The sequence below is a fragment of the Passer domesticus genome, chromosome 5 (assembly GCF_036417665.1).
Source record: "Passer domesticus isolate bPasDom1 chromosome 5, bPasDom1.hap1, whole genome shotgun sequence".
In the NCBI taxonomy this organism is placed as follows: Eukaryota; Metazoa; Chordata; class Aves; order Passeriformes; family Passeridae; genus Passer; species Passer domesticus.
Genome location: NC_087478.1, coordinates 1826874 through 1836265, shown reverse-complemented (window position 1 = coordinate 1836265; position 9392 = coordinate 1826874). Strand labels below are relative to the sequence as shown.

Below are 9392 nucleotides of genomic sequence, written 5' to 3'. Positions count from 1 at the left end.
AATCTTCTGCTCAGTCTGCTGACCATTCAGATTTTCATAATTCTCTGAGATCTCTCCCTCAGAGCCTCCTCCCCAAAGTGTCCTTGCTCCTGGGTCACTGCAGTGGCTGCTCAGAGGGGCAGTGCTGGGAGCACTGAGGTCTGTCTGATGTGCTGTCTTTGTCCCTTAGAAAATTCATGGGAAAATGTGTCAGAATTACTTGGGGGGAAATGTCACAGTATCCACAGGGCTGGTTTTCTGCCTGGGCAATTCCTGGTCTGGACTGCTGAGGTGAAGGACAGCTGGAGGGAGGTTTTGGCAGCCTTGTTTCCCACTCCCAGACATGCTGCACTGGGAGGTCACCACAAAATGTCCAAGACTGTAGAGAGAATATTCTCAATCAATGGAGTTGAGTCCTGTCTCCAAAAATGACTGAAGGAAAATAGAAAAAAAATGAGGCTTGGTACGTGGAGGCATTTTTACATCTTGTTGCCTTCTGGGAGTAAGAGGCCTGAAATTATATTTTCATGTTTAATGCACCTTCTATGCTTCTATTTCAGCAGTTTCCTTAAGTTTTGAACCATTTTTATGCTCAGCAACCACAGCATCCTAAGACAAGGAATTTCAGAGGTGAACTTCTGTGTGTGAAGTATCTCCACCCAGTTATGCTGAATTTACCTTCTGATGATTCTCCCTTCTTTTTGGGAGCAGTCAGACCCTGCTTCCCTTTCCTTGTACCTCACACTCATCAGCAACCAATGCAAAATGGACCAGGTATGCAAATCCCACACACACCACTCGAGAAATGAGGTTTGCTGGCATGATGTGACCCCATCACACCATGGCTTCCATTAAAGAAGGAGATTATGCAGGAGAAATGTGGAGAACAGCACTGTGGATCTTCTGCTGGGGTGAATTTGTGCAGCTTCAGTGGAATTTGAGGTATAAATACAGTTTTAGACCCTGGTCCAGAATGGAAAGCTGGTGGGAGGATGCTGGTGCCCTGAACCTGGAGGACAAGGCAGAGCTACCTGTGCTGTGTGTGAGGGATGTGTGGTCACCATCAGAGACAGGGCTGAGTGATAGATGGTGATTTGAAATGTTTAATATTCCTGCCCTGTTGAAGGATGTTTCACATTCAGATAAAAGGAGCCATAAATCTTTCCTGGCAATTGAAGCTCTGCTCTACCACTACTCCTTCTTTCCTTTTTTTTTTTTTTTTTTGAAATTGAGAACTCACCTGGAAAAGAAAAAAAACAGATGAAGAAATGATGATGAATCATAGCAGCCATGGAACAGCCCAGATAAGGCACGATTTGCATTTTCATATGATAATTTCCCTCTCTTGACGCTTTCAAATTACCTTTAGAACCACATTAATTCTGTCACCACAAACTCCACTGTGGGGAGAGACCAGCCATGAGAATGGCAACTCGAGGGGTTCTGCTGGGCTTTTCTGGGCCTTGAATGACATCTGGCACACAACACCTGCCTTGCATTTTCTGAGACCCTGGCGAAGGCAAGGAAAATGATGAATCTGACTCCATGTTCTTAGAAGGCTAATTTATTATTTTATGAGATTATATTATATTAAATAATGCTATACTAAACTATACTAAAGAATACAGAAAGGATCCAGACAGAAGACTAAAAGATGATAATGAAAACTCATGAATCTCTCCAGAGCCCTGACACAGCTGGCTGTGATTGGCCAATAAGTAAAAACAATTCACATGCAAACAATGAAACAACCACCTGTTGGTAAATAATGTCCAAACCACATTCCACAGCAGCAACACACAGGAGAAGCAAATCAGATAATTATTGTTTTCCTTTTTCTCTGAGACTTCTCAGCTTCCCAGGAGAGAAATCTTGGGCAAGGAGATTTTCCCAGAAAATATGACAGTGACAGATCTGGATTTGAGAGGACACTGGGGTGGCTTTATAACACAGCCCTTGTCCCTTCCAGAGGGTAGAGCCATTGGTCTGAATGGGCTGGTTTGCTCAGCCTGCTCCAGGTTAAGTTCTGGAATAATGATTTTCTTGTGATCTACCAACTGTGACACGTGTGCTAGGAGAGAATGCTGTCTCACAAGAGCAGAGTCACCACAGTCAATAAATGCTGAAGGAAAATCAGTGTCCCTGGTTCTTATGCTCCATCTCTGGAAGTGTCCAAGGCCAGGTTGGACAGAGCTTGGAGCAGGCTGGGATTTTGGGGTCTCCAGAGCTGGGCACAGCACTGCAGGTGGGGTCAGGAAGCCAAAGGAGCCAGGGGAGGCCTGGGGTGGAGAGAAGCTTCAGATGCAGAGATCATCTGTAAAGCACTGGGCATGAGATTCTTCTCCTCTGCTTTTCCTGGATTTTGGTCCTTCCTGCCAAGACTGGCTGCTTTAACAACTTTTCCAGAGCAGTGGAAAGCCAAAGCCTCTCTCCCATAGTGGGAGTCACATCTGCTGACCATGGGGTCCCAGGATGAGGTTTTACTTCCAGCATCTTCCATGAGCAAGAGACATTTCTGGTTTGGAATGGCTTTCCTGGGGACTCTGGGATCATTGGGATCACAGCTTCCATGTCAAAGAAACACATCAGCGGAAGGATCATGGTGCCCTGTGTGTCCAGAGAGGCAGCTTTGCCCTGCTCTTACCCAGCTGCCTGGAACTCTGATAACCCTGCACTGTGGAAGGTGTCCCTGCTGATGGCAGGGGGTTGGAAGGAGATGATCCCTAAGGTCCTTTCCAACCCAAACCATTCCATGATTCTATAATTCTATGATTCTTACTATGACTACCGGAGTGGTTACATACTTTAATTTTTTTAAAACAACAACATGGATTTGGTACAGAATGGAGCTGCTTAAACAGCCCTGCACTATTTAATTCTCTCTGTCTGGAATGAGCATCCCTCTGAGGGTCTGAAGAGAGCCCTGCCTCTGCCATGCTCTCAGCTGGAGGCTGTTATCACCTTGTCCCTATCCAAGAGGCACTGGCTGTCTGTGATCCTGCTCCCCACCTGTCACAGCCAAAGTGAGCCAGACTGCTTAAAAACCACTTTCAAAAGTACATTTCTGCTACTCCAGTTCGTATCAAACACGGGGAGTTCGGAAGGAGCAACACCAGCAGATCAGCTGGAGGAAGCAGGAGGAAGGTGATAAAGAGCTGCAGGTGCCTTTGGGAGTTGTAACCACTTCAAGGAGCACAGCTGGAGCTGGAAGTGTATCCTGAGTATTCCTCTTCACTCAGCACTGCACAGCTGCAGCAAGGCTAAAGTCAGGCAGGTTTAGACCTGACAAGGAGCTGCTGGTGTTGGTGGAGGAAGGAAAGGTTCTTTGAGAGCAGGTTGTGGATTTCAGCCTGTTTGATTCCAGTCCTACAGCAACACTGCATTAGCGTAACAGTGTTTGTCATGGCAGAGAAAAAAAATTTAAAAAAAATTTTAAAAATCTTACTGCATTATCTTTATGGCCTCTGCATGTGTGTATGCTCTGGACAGGAGATTTTGGAAGTTAAAACAACCGGTTTTCTGACTTTTCCTGTGCTCTGGACAAGACATTTTAGAAGCAAAAATAACTTTTTTCTGCCCTCTTCTATGCTCTGGACAGGAGATTCTGGATGTCAAAATATTCTGTTTCTGTGCTCTCCAGGACACAGCCAAAAATATTCATTGCTATTTCCCTCCTCATCCTAATAAAGAGCTGTGAATGCTCCAGGTAAGAGGCTCCATGAGATAACTGAGTACTCCTTAAGCAGTCTTGACCCTCATAAAAACCATCCCCACCATGGTCATCTTTCTTCCTGAATAATACATTTCCCATCTGGTCCTGCTGACGATTATACAGGCTGGCCAAGCTCATCTTTTTTATGTGCTTATCACTCACATGGCTATTGATTAAGTGCCTTCCCCTTTTCCCTTCAAAGCTGAAGGCACATCTCTACATGCTCTGAAACAAGGTAGGATCAAACTCCAGCCTAATGCTTTCTAAAATCCTGTGTCCATGAAATGCAATTCCGTGTGCTGGGGGAAGAGCAGGCTTCCCATCAGTGCTGGTGACAGATAAGTGGAGCTAACACTGGATTCTGACCTCTCTTTTGTGCCAGGAGATAAATGCTCAGAGCGCCTGAAACCTCTCCTTGTAACAGTTGCTGAGTGTAAAGGGTTGAGAATGAACTTTAGAAATAGAGCAGATATTTCTTATTTCACCATTAGTATCAAGCTGGAGTGGTTTTCCACGAAAATGCTTCTCTTGCAGAGCAACTTCATCTAACTCTGACATGATAACTTTCTCTATTGACCCTGATGGGATTGGAGCAAAGGCTGCCACGGGTCACTTGAAACCTGATTTAAGCCTGATTTATTCCACAACTTAGTGGGGACAAAAATAATAAAAAAAAAATCAGAGAACGAATGGTTGGGGCACATTTTAGGCTGGAGATGCCGTGGAGAGAATGGAACAGTGGTCATGAACAAGAAGAGGTCAGTGCCCTGTGGTTAATGCCACTGGGAATAGCACTGGATACACACCCTGGGACATCTCTGTGCTGTCCTTTTCAGCCAGCTAATAGGATTTTAGGCACTGATAGTGAAAGGCCACAGGCTTTGAGCTGACCTGACACTGGGGGAGCTCAGGATGTCTCTAAACTTGCTGTGCCCAGAGCTGGGTGTCCCTGTGACCACAAGTGTCCCATGAACAAGGGTCTTGTGCCTGAGCTCAGCACTGGGGACACCCCCATGGCCACTGTCCAGTAAAAACCAGCCCTGGGTGGGGACAGGGGGATGGACAAACCAAGAGTGAGGAGAAGAAACTCCAGCATGGCCATCACACCCCTGCCAGCGAGGAGCTCAGGGCGGTCATGGCTTTTTATTTCCCCTCCTCCTTATCCATGGAGAAACACTGGATCTGTCCATTTTGGGATGAAGAGCAACACTGGCAGGGTAAGCAGGACACCAGGGATGGGGGGTGGACACTGGGAAGGCAGGAATGGCTCTTACAGCAGTTTGAACAACATCATTAATGACATTTTATCATACTAATTGGATAACTTGAACTATTAGACTGTTAAAACACTTAGTGGTGTAAGAATAAATTTTCAGCTCGGATAGATGGTCTTTCCTTTGTCCCATAACAGGATTTTGACAGCATTGCTAAGCCCTTTTATCACTCTTGGAGAGAAACGTGCCCTGCTGGTGCTCAGAGCATCTCGTCTGGAGACAGAGCTGTCGAGAGCAGGGCAGACAAATCTCATTCTGGAAGTGCCCATCTCTCTCCCCTGATTCTAAAGAGCATCCAGACAGCTGGCTCAGAGGGTGATGCTTGCAGTGAAATAGGAGAGGCTAGGTGAGATAAATCCCCGGCTGCCTGAATAAATTTTCAATTTGACTTCAGGAGAGATGTGAGGAACGCTCTGGGGAGCTTTCCCTGATGGAAGTGTCATTAAATCCAGCATGTTGGAGTGCAGATAGTCCCTGCTCCTCGTTGTTCCCCTGACCTCAAACACCACAGAAAATGTCTGTGTTCACCTTAGGGGACTCTGATGGCAGCCTAAAAATGGCCACCCGTGTTTTTAGGAAAGAGAAACAAGCTGAGAGAGATTTTAAGATTAAATTTCCTCTAGTGAAGAAATCCAGATCCATCTGCCACGCCCCTAATATAATTTAATAACACAATTCTTCTGCTTTTGGGGGGATCCCTCATCTGTGGGTCTTTTAAGAGAGAAAGATCTAAAACCCAGTTTTCTTTTTTTATTTTCGTTTTCTTGGAAATTTCTATGAAATGAGTGGATCATTTGTCAAAAAGAGCTATCCCTCCTCACTAGGCACACCCTGTCTTCATGCTCACAACCAGACAAAGACCCTGGAAAAAATCAGGAAGGTGTTTTAGGGAGTAAAAGAAGGTATCTAAAATAGCAGATAATAAAGTGAATCACAGATTTTTTTATTACAGGGGAGTTGAAGCCTCTTCCCAAATGAGTGGAGTGATGGTGAAGTGAAAAACTAAACACTGAGTTTGGTTTCTCCATAGCTAAAATGTGGGAGATGCTGTGCCAGGATATCAAAAATACCATGAATTTACATCTCAGAGGAGGACTAGGCTGTGAAGGAGAAAAAGAGTGGGAATTTCTGTAGGTTGGAAAAGCATGAGGGGCAAAACCCATCACTGCTCACACTGGGATGAGGGAAAAACCTTTTGGTCAGGAAATTCTTACTCCTTGAAACTTCCTGGGCTGGCTTTGAAAGCAGCTGGAGGGTGCAGCTATTGGATGTAGATATAATTTCAATATCAACCACTTGGAGAAGCCCCCTGGCCTGGCAAATTTTACATTCCTCAAATATTCCCAATAGCTGTTATTTTAAAGGGTGAGCAAGAAAAGGAGGCACGTTCACAGATCGATGCCGTAGAAAGAAATCCTGCAGAATTAGCAGAAAGAGAAAAAGGGAGTTTCCATGACAACCACCTTCAACCAGCACCACCAGCACCACCAGTGAGTGCAGAGTGTGAAAATACCAGAAAAAAAATAGGGAGTTTGGGGCGCAGCTCCCTGGGTGTGTTTGGGGGAGTGGACATCTCCCTTGGGAAGGGACCAGGAGAGCTCCCAGAGAATGAAACAGTCTGACAAGGGAAGGTCTGGGCTGCTCCTGGGAGCTGAGGTGATGTGGAGAACCTGGATTTGTGCCTGGTGAGGCTCAGCAGGGCAGTGTGTGGGGCTGTGGTGGGCTCATCCAGAGGATGTGGAGCAATCCATGGGGAAAGCTCTGAATTCTGCAGCATGCTGGGCGATCCAGTGCCCATCCCCACGTTCAGCACCCCAGGGAACCTGTCCCAGCACTCATCCTGCATCCAGCACAGTGATCCCAGCCAGATCCAGCCCTAAAAATTCCCAAACCGCTTCCATGGCCAAGTGGCCACTCACTGACCACCCCGAGGGGGGCTGATGTTAAACTCCTGCCTCCTCTCTGGGAACAGACTGCACAACCTCAGCCCCTTGATGAGCATTATCCAAAGGGATTTCCATCAAAATAATTCCCAGGGGTTAATAAATAGACAGCAGTACCTGCAGGGTTGGAGTAAATAATTTCCAGCGTGTTGTTCCAATGTCATTGTTTTACTGCCACATAAACACATATATTAGAGGGGGGGTTGAATGGGCAGCTGTAAGTAATACAGAGAGGTTTGTATAAAAATGAATTATGCAAATATGATCTCCCTTTCCTTGTGAGCGCAATAATAAAAATGTAAAATAAATCTTAATAGCATGTCTCGGACTTAAAATGCTAAGGGGTAAAAGGGGACGGGGGGAGGGTCAATGCTTGTTGTTTATTATTGAATTCAGTGCTGAATCCAACATGCCTAATGTTCTTGGAGAAATTGAAACATCTAATGTCAAATAAGATCTCCATGGTCTAATTCTTCATTCAGAGCCCTGGGGATAATGTATCCGACGTGACAATCCAATAAGCTTTCACATCTTCATCCATTTGTTTTCAGGGAGCCCTCACACCTCTGCATAAAAAGTAAAAAATATCTTTAAAAAGTCATTATTTCTTACATTGTAATAAATTTCACCAGAGTAATAGGCGTAATTTAAGAAAGGGAAGGGATAAAAAAGGGAAGGGAGGCTGGGTGACAGATTGTCCACAATTTTAACGTACAGGATTCAAGCTATCATCTATCTATCTGTCTATCTCCATATCTGTCTGTCTGTCTATCCACCCATCCATCTTTATTATCCTGGTGACTTCCATTCCATCTCGAGTGAAGGTTGCAGGACTGCATCTTTGCTGGCGAAATTTCCCCTGATCAATCACTGCCTCTCCTCAGCTCCGAGGTTTGGCAGGGAGGGCCTGAGCCAAAATGAAAAGAGAGAGGAGCAAAGGCAGCGATTCCTGCTGTGGGCAGAGCAATCCCACCGTGGATTCAGCAGGACAGGACTGGCTCCTCTCTCCAGGAATCACTCAATTATCCAGAGGCACATCCCTTGGAGGGAACAGTCCCAGAGAGGCAGGAAAGCAACAGCCTCGGGTAAAAGGGAGGCAGTAGGGAAATTGGGCTGATCTGAGTTGAATATTCCCTGTTTGGTATTAAATTGTCCAGATGAAGAAGGGTTTATGGGAGGGGCTGGAGGCAGGATGATGATGTGAAGTGGGATGCAGAGACATCTGCTGACCCTAATCTGGGATCTGCCCTAAGTATCAGACTCCTTTCAACTCTCCCAGCCACGCACAGGATGCAGAACACGAAGGCAGAAATAGTTTCTGAGAGACTTGCAAAAACTCCTTTATTCTCTGATGAGGTATTGTGTCACATTTGGTGACAGCAGCATCCCAGGGCTCCGATGGCAGCCTGCAATCCCAGATGGGAATGAATGTTAATGCCTGGTGAAAGCAGCAGAGATCTGAGCAGAACCTGAGCCTCCCTCGGGAGTGGCATTTTGGCTGTCCCACGGAGCCCAGATCAGCCCTATTCATCTATTTTCCCGCCGCGGATTTTTTGCCACTTTTGCCGCTGTAATTTGCATTATTATCTGCCAGGTAGGAGCCGGGACTGCAGGGTTCTGCTGCTGGCTTTATCTGCATTCCCTGCTAATGGAGAGGACGGGAAATTAGAGGAGGACCTCTCATCTGTCACTGTGCTTTAAGGCTGGGACTAAGCCGTGCTATCAGAACTGCAGCACAGACACATCAAGGTAAACAGCAGTTGCTCTGTTGCCTTTGGCCAGCGCGCAGATCAGTCTGTTCCCTGGCACATTAACAAAGTGTTAATTGTTCTTTTCAGATGTGTTTTCCCTGCCAAAACGCGGGAGTAATCCTGACACTGCCTCGCATCCTAGGCTTTGGGGCTTAGGTCAGGCTGGAGCAGGGGGTGTGGAACAATGAGCCAGCATCAGGCTTTCATTTGGAAACCCAAAGCTCTGCAAAGCCCCGGGGCCCAGGGATGCTGTAGCCAGCTTTGAAACAGAGGTGAGGCTTACTGAGAAGTTTATTAAAAAATGAAGAAGTTGAGAATGAACCCGTGGCCTCTGGTCTGGAGTGGATCTGGCCAGAGATTTCAAGCGGAGGCTTTGGGTAAATGAAAAGAAAAGATGGTTTGTATAAAGCGAGGTAGAATAGGATCATGTTTTCAGTCAACTTCATTTGCAGCAGCAATGGGAGCAAATTCCAGACTTTCTGAGGAGTCCTGAGGCTCAGTCCAGGACAAATCTGTGGCCAAAGCCCAGGAAGGCATCGTGGGCTAAAGTTCAACTTTCACAAGGAAACCAAGATTGCTTTCTCAGGCCTCAGATGGGGTTTCAAACAGGTCCAGAGCACCACATGCTCCGTGCAGCACCCCGAATCAGTGGTTATTCACATTTAGAGATAAGTTCTGTGGGCTGCAGAAGAATATTACTGCGGAATTATTACTGTGGAACGTGATCACTGTG

The 9392-nt window shown here is 46.2% G+C and overlaps 2 long non-coding RNA genes across 3 annotated transcripts; one reads left to right on the top strand and one right to left on the bottom strand.

The window, feature by feature from the left end:
- Positions 1–1165: 1165 nt before the first annotated feature.
- Positions 1166–2059, bottom strand: LOC135301511 (uncharacterized). Its single transcript, XR_010363240.1, has 3 exons — positions 1735–2059; positions 1343–1489; positions 1166–1219 (listed from the first exon to the last, which is right to left on the bottom strand). It is a non-coding gene; the product is annotated as an uncharacterized LOC135301511 (long non-coding RNA).
- A 41-nt stretch (positions 2060–2100) lies between these two features.
- LOC135301510 (uncharacterized) lies at positions 2101–7222 on the top strand. 2 transcript variants are annotated; one of them, XR_010363239.1, is made up of 3 exons: positions 2101–2224; positions 3578–3685; positions 5103–7222. It is a non-coding gene; the product is annotated as an uncharacterized LOC135301510 (long non-coding RNA). The 2 variants fall into 2 exon arrangements; XR_010363238.1 differs by having other exon boundaries at positions 3578–7222.
- The last annotated feature ends 2170 nt before the right edge of the window (positions 7223–9392 follow it).